Below are 7,131 nucleotides of genomic sequence, written 5' to 3'. Positions count from 1 at the left end.
TTTATTCTATGAACATTTATTAAGTTTTTACTAACAGAACAATACGTGTCTTGGTATATTAAAGCTTTTTTCTATGATACACATAAAAAAGAGTATCTGTATTTCATATCAGGGTAAACAAAAGTGGCTGCTCCTGACTGGGGGTAACCAATCTAGGAGCTCTGCCTGCTGTAGGCCCAGACTAACCATCCTTTTTGTTGAGCTATTAATATCTCACCACACCTTTAATCCATCTGCTGAGTAAGTGGGATGCTATTTGAGAAGTGCTGTTGTAGAGGAGGACAATGAATAACATATCATGTTTTCCTTCAAAGAGATTATAACTTGGTTGGATAAACAGATATCTACATAGCTATAATGCAGATAAATAATTATAAACAATAAATTATGTGAACACACATAAAGATGGGATGGAGCAGATTTCAAATGTGGTGCTATTTGGGTTTGACCTTAAAGAATAAGAGAATTAAATAACAGAGACAGAAGAAATGCATCTAGTAAAATATAAGAGACTGAAGAAAGATAATTAGCAGTAACTAGCAGATATTTGTAGTTGAGTATAGGGTTAGTACAGAAAGGAATATGGATCTAACAGTTAGGGCTATGTGACTTAGCAGCAGCTCTCACTGTGAGTGAATATACTTCTCTGCCCTGCTGAGATTGGCTTGGCCTTTTGACATGCTGTGGCCAGTAAAATGCAGGCACAATGATATTGTTCCAATTTAAGGCATTGCTATGTTTCTCCTTGTTACACTAGCACTCCTGTTTTCCAACATGATAAGAACATAGGAGGTAACTTTTGTCCCAGATGAAAACATATGAAATAGAAGTAAACTAGAAGCTTGGTGTTCAGCCTGCCCCAGCCACACACAGTCTATATCTGAACCACAGTCAGCCAAAAGAGCTGTGAATGTGAAAATACTTGTTCAGCCATTGATATTTTTGAAGTCATTATGCAGCATTATTGGATCAAAAACTGATTAATACAGATTTTAGTGCTGGCGGTATGGTTCTGGTATAATAAAAACATGAAATATATATCAACATTTTGGGAACCAGAAGGTGGAAAACTAATATGGGCTAATGTGAAAAACTAATATGGAAAAATGTTGACTCATGCTATGTGGTGGTGATATATGTGGCCAAATAATTTGCCTATGATAACCTAGTAAACAGACAAAGTACCTAATGAATTGGTGGCATTGGCAAGGAATGGTTATAGCACGAACTGGTGTGGCTAACTGAAATTGATAAGGCACTAAGAGAAAGAGCTGACCTCTGATACTAGTTGGTTTATTTGCAGTAAGAAAAAATAAAAAGCCCAGAAATCTAGACTTGGAAAAGGATGTTTCTCAACAAATTAAATGTGTGGCCATTAAGGCACAGCCTCAGGACAAAAACCGTATCTAAGGCCTGCCCTTTAAGTACAATCTCAGAACGAAGAAATAGCCTTTATAAAGACTTCTGAAAGGACGAAGCCTATGCCTAAGAAGTTCCTTCATCTGGACAAGATGCCTTTTAAGAGCACAGTTCCTTGGAAGTCTGATACACTAAAGTATCTGTAATGAATACTAGAGCAGTAGAGGTGTTTCTCAACATAAATTGTGAGTGTGAGTTTGGGCACAAAAGGAATTTGGAGTCAAATTCCTAGAAAACCAGTATTTGGACAGGAGCTTCTTCAGGAAAAGTGCCCACTCTCTTCAGTGCAGTTGCCCCCATCTGGAGCTTGGAGGCCCACCCGGGTGGTGAGGACGTCACCAAGCCTAAAGCATCAAAGGAAAAAGGTATCGGAGAGGAAAAAAAAGAAAAAGGCATTCATCCATACAATAGAAAAGCAACTCAAATTATGAGAGAGGCCCACAAACAAGGAAAACTCAAAGAATGGAAAGGCCTTGTGTCTCAACATTATTGTTGAAAAACTAGTGGTTTCACAATCACTTGATTCCCCAAAAGTAGAATATTCAAAGAAAGACGTGAATTAATTGAAAAGTATTTAAATTGATACAGCAATTAATGGAGCAGATTGAGTTACATAAAAAATGCATCAAAGACGGGCGGGGAAGGAGGCACCATTCTGGGGAGACTACTATCAAGCAGACGATGGCTGGTGAGCAGCAGCTGTATGAAGGATATGGTTTTGAGATCCCAGACATTGTAAATGCAAGTAATCTGAAAACTTTTAGGGAATGGGATGTTGATTTGAAGAAATTGGCAAACATTAAAATGAAAAAAATCTGTGCTAATGATGCAGCTCCCAAGAAGTGCAAGAGAAAAAAATATTACAACTGTAGATAAAGATTTAGGGGAATTGCATCTAAAAGGTGAAACAGATGACTCAGATGAGGAAATGACTGCAGTGGCCTAATTGTCTTTGAGTTTAAAATAAATAATTGAAGAGCTGCAAGTTGTACTCATTGAAGACTCTATATACTGCCTAGATACAGGAATTTGCTATTAGATCATTCTCTTATGTGAAGAGAGCCCTGTTTCTAGTTTCAAAAATGATATTATGGTATTTTCTTAAAATACAAGTTTGCTTTATCATTTATATTGTGATGCTAGGTGGATATGAAATGACCTGCAAAACCCATTTAACCTGAATTTCCAGGGTGGCATGATATGAAGGAGGACAGGAAATGTTTTAATTCTTTACCTCATGTTTACTGACAACTTCCTAATCTCACATTTTGGGGCATGGGAGGTATTCTGTTCATAAAAGGGTCCTGTGGCTACTTTTCCAGCTGTGTGGATGGCAATACTGTCTTTCAGTAATAGTGTTATAAAAATCCTCTGAAATATTAAATCCACTTGCTTTTGTTATAAAATAGGAAAATATATGATGCGGAATTCTTATAGGCTGCTGGATTTTATGTTAATCATATTTGCAATCTTCTGAGCCAGAGTCAATTGGTTAAAACAAAAAAACACTTATATTGATCTACCATACTTAATCTCTTATCTTTCGACCATGAAGATAAATAATTTCAGGAGAGATTCTTTTAATTGTAAATTATTTTCTGCTTTCTCATCACAAAAATTAGGTTTTGTTTGTGGAAACATTGCGAAATTGGTCATCACAGATGATCAATATTTTTAATGGTACATTTTTGTGTTTTCCTCCAAGAGATAGGTTAAAATTACATGCAACTCAGTGTTTCAAGTGTGTTGGAGAAAACATGGATGTGGTAGAATGTTCTTTATGGAGCTCCTTATATGCAACATATATTTTAGTCTATTTTCTCAATGAGCAATGAAAGGGTGTTTGAATATTTTCAAGAAAAGAAAAAACATTAATGTTGTATGAGATCAACTAAGTCTTATTAACAATCTAAAGTGTTACAACTTTTTTATTTATGAAAATTAAGAATAAAATGTATTCACACACACAAAACTAGTGAAATTTTTGACAGTGCTGATTGCTGATGGTGACTAAAGAGATATAAACCTTTAAGTACCCAACTTTCTATAGACAGGAAATAGGCTCATAACCATCCTCAGTGTCAAGGAGTGCAAATTCTTTAATGTACTGATGTCATCAAGGAAGGTGTAGCCATGGAAGAAAATGAATTGACAGAGGTACTAAGGGACAATTAGAATTAGGCTCTAATCCAGTGATAATTGTTCAGTGGGATTTTGAAAATTGTAATTAACCAGGGACTGCCATGTGTTTTTTCCCACTCTTTCTTCTTTTGAATGGGAGCATTTACTTTGGTTATCCTATTCTGCTTCTACCATGGCATTTTAAGTGTGTGAGTGGCAGAAAATTCATCTTTTCAATTCAGAGGACTCTGGATAAAGAGGAACTACATCTGTAACTGACATAGATCATGCGTGTATCTTTGTGAATAGAAGGAAAGTGAGCATTCATGACCAGGAGGGAAAATTGTGGGAGATTGTCATATTATTCTCAATTCTTCTATCTTTCTCATAGTAAAATCATAACAATGATTTTATTATGAACACCACTTCCCCCTGTAGGAGAGTATACCCCCTGGCCTCCTTGATGCTGGGCTTGACCATGAAAATTGCTTTGGCCAATGTAAGGTGAAGAGAAGTAATAATGTTCCAGTTTTGAGCTGAGGTGTCAAGAGGCAGCATACTTTTGTATTCCTGTGAATTGCCATGACAAGAACATGGCCCAGGTGGATGCTGCCCCTTCAGCTTGGGCCCCTAAATGCAAACTAGTAGACTGGAATCTAGCTTACATTTGCTGATCTAAACTTAGATCAGATATATTGCAGTCAACCAGCAGAAAAATGAGTATATAAGTGTTTGTTATTGTATCCACTGATAATTTGAGATTATTTGCTCAAATAATCATTCATTATTATTCTTGCCACAAAAACTGACTAATATATCAAATTTCCACTGTAAGTGCCATTGTAAGGTATTGAGGTAAGGATATAACATTATCTGACCTGGGTTTAGGGAAATGTTTATCTTAATGGTTACACGGGTTGATTGGGCTAAGCTGGGAAGTACTTGCTTGGGCTCTTTCATGAGGTTTCAATCAAGTGGCAGCTGGGATTGGAGTCCTTAGAAGGCTCAACACAGCCGTATAATAACATGGCTTACTCACATGACTGGTAGTTGATGCTGGCTGTGAGCTGTGTGCTCAGCTGAGACTATCAACCAGAGTACCTATGCGTGGTCTTTTTGTGTGTTTTCAGCTCACAACAAGGCAATTGAGAAGGAGTATCCCAAGAGCTGCAATTCAAGAAGCAAGAACTAGAAGCTGCCAGGCAAGCTAAGGGCTATACCCAGTATTGGTAGTGTCATGTTTGTAATTTATTTTGGTTAAAGTGGTCACAGAATCCTCTAGATTCAAAGAGGTAGGGATATAGAGTCCATCTCTTAAGGGGGTAGGGACCAGTTATATTTCAAAAGAGAATGTGAATGGAAAAATAATGAAATGTGACCCTACATTGTACAAAAAAAAAAAGCAAACACCAAATTAAAAAAAGAGAATGTAAAGTAAGAGATATTGTTGCAGCCATCTTTAGAAAACAAACTCTGCCACTCAGTGGCACCGGAAACCCTGCCCAATCCCATAGGGATCTCTGAAGCTGAGATGCCCCTTCAGAGATATCACAAATTCAATCAAGGGGCCAGGATTTGTTATACCTGCATTAACCAGTCAATGGGTTGCACATTGCCCTTGGAAAGAGGCATGAAGTTAAGTGAAGCAGCTGCTTTTGCCAAAGGGAAGTCCCCAAGGAAGGACTCAGCTGTGTACCATTAGTAGTCAAAATTCCTGACAGTTGGGGAAATGAGTGTCTCTGCCCTGAGGAGGAATCTGGGTAGTGCACCAAATGCCTACTACAGTCCATTACTATGCTATTGTATATGTTTATTCTATATAATGGGTCTATCCTTTCTCAGAACAGTTATTAGAGGAATCTGGTTGGTTTCTTTTCCTGGGAAATGTACAAAAGAAGGTTAGAAGGATGAACTGCAACTTCTACTGTCATTGTTAACCTTCAGGCCAAAACTTATGATCATTGTCTCTCCCTCTGCTACCCATTCTAAGTTTTTTCTCCTTAGCTTAGCACTACTGCTGGTATAAGTAGCTTACCTGATGTGGTGACCCAGACTCTTTCATATTTGAGGGTCTCAACCCCTGGTTACCGTGCCCTTCTCTGGTGGTGGAAACTACAGTTGTCCTTCTATCACAAAAATTGGACAAGAAATACCCCAGTGACTCACTTGAATTCCAAATATACTATACTTTGTTCTCATTATATTACTGCAGCTCTAACTCCTCCTGATAACTGGGGTCAAGTACTCCTTACTTACTGGTCTCCTGGCACAAAGAACCAGAAGTGCTTGAGTGGTAGCCCTCACTGAACTTTTGATGAGTCTCTTAACTTTAGTCTCTGTTGGAAGGTTTCTTTTTCTAAGACCCAGTACCTCTATACCTACTTATCTTATATTTTCATGGATAGGAAGAACACATTCAGCAAAAGAGTGTTATGGTAAGGGAGACCACGCTTGCCATACATGTATTCTATATATATGTTGACACAGAACCATATAGTGGTTATTGATTTAATATATTCTACATTCTCTAGATTTGTACCTCATTATTGTAGGACATCATCTCCAAGTTGACTACTCAATTGTGCCTTCAAGATGTTATTTCATTTCTCTATTAGCTTGGTAGCTTCTGTGTACAGTATTTGATTGGACTAGTATGAATCCCATGGTAATGTGTCCATTGTTACATTTCCTTCACTGTAAAGTGCATCCTTTGGTCCAATGCAATGTTTTGGTGGACCCCCTTTCAATAGACCAAACACTCCATGAACATTCAGCTGGTGATACATACTCAGGCTGTGTGGACAAGAAAGACGTATCCACTGTAGAATATATTTCAGTTCCTGTCTCGATGAATCAATAATGTTTTCAGGGGAAGGGGTTCAATGTAATCAACTTGCAACCAAGTGACTCGTTTGTTAAGTGTATGATATTGGGGACTCAGAGTTGATTTCTGTTCCTGCAAGTTAGATATTCATCAATGACAATAGCTAGATCAGCCTTGGTCTGTGGAAATTCCTGCTAATGGGCCCATGCTTCCCCATGATTATTCTATTCATGTGCCCATTGTGTCATCGCTGGGGTGACCAGTGACAGAGCTGGATGATACCAACTTCTGAATCATTAGATTTGGTTACTTAGTGCTTCATACATAGTAGATGGTCTCTAGTGGGCATTCACATACCATATAAATATCTTTACACTTCATACTCGACCTATAAATCCATCTACATACCTCATCCTCAGAACTCCTTGATCCCTGTCTTCTAAATCTCTGACCAACCAGCCAAGCCATTTTACACTACTCTTGAGTTTGTGTATATTTTTACCTTAGTCCACCTCACTTTCCATACAAAGTGGATGACCCAGTGCATCTCCTGAGGCTCTGCTATTTGGGAGGATTTCCTGTCATCTGTGCATTTCTAGCCATCCCTCAGCAAGTTGCAGGACAGCAGTAATTCGTTTTTGGCTTAAACCCACATATTGAGCTCATTTATCTGTGAATGAGCTGTGAATTTGGTCTTTTTCTGTCTCCTCTATCACCTAATATTAAGAGACTGTTGTAGTGCTATAGAGGGATCTGAAGGAGAAATT

The 7,131-nt window shown here is 38.0% G+C and overlaps 1 pseudogene; it reads left to right on the top strand.

Annotated features, from left to right (window-relative positions):
* The first annotated feature begins 1,006 nt into the window (after positions 1 to 1,006).
* Positions 1,007 to 2,365, top strand: LOC143690518 (translation machinery-associated protein 16 pseudogene; annotated as a pseudogene).
* Positions 2,366 to 7,131: the final 4,766 nt, after the last annotated feature.

The sequence above is a fragment of the Tamandua tetradactyla genome, chromosome 7 (assembly GCF_023851605.1).
Source record: "Tamandua tetradactyla isolate mTamTet1 chromosome 7, mTamTet1.pri, whole genome shotgun sequence".
Lineage (NCBI taxonomy): Eukaryota > Metazoa > Chordata > Mammalia > Pilosa > Myrmecophagidae > Tamandua > Tamandua tetradactyla.
This window is presented reverse-complemented; position numbering and strand designations above follow the sequence as displayed.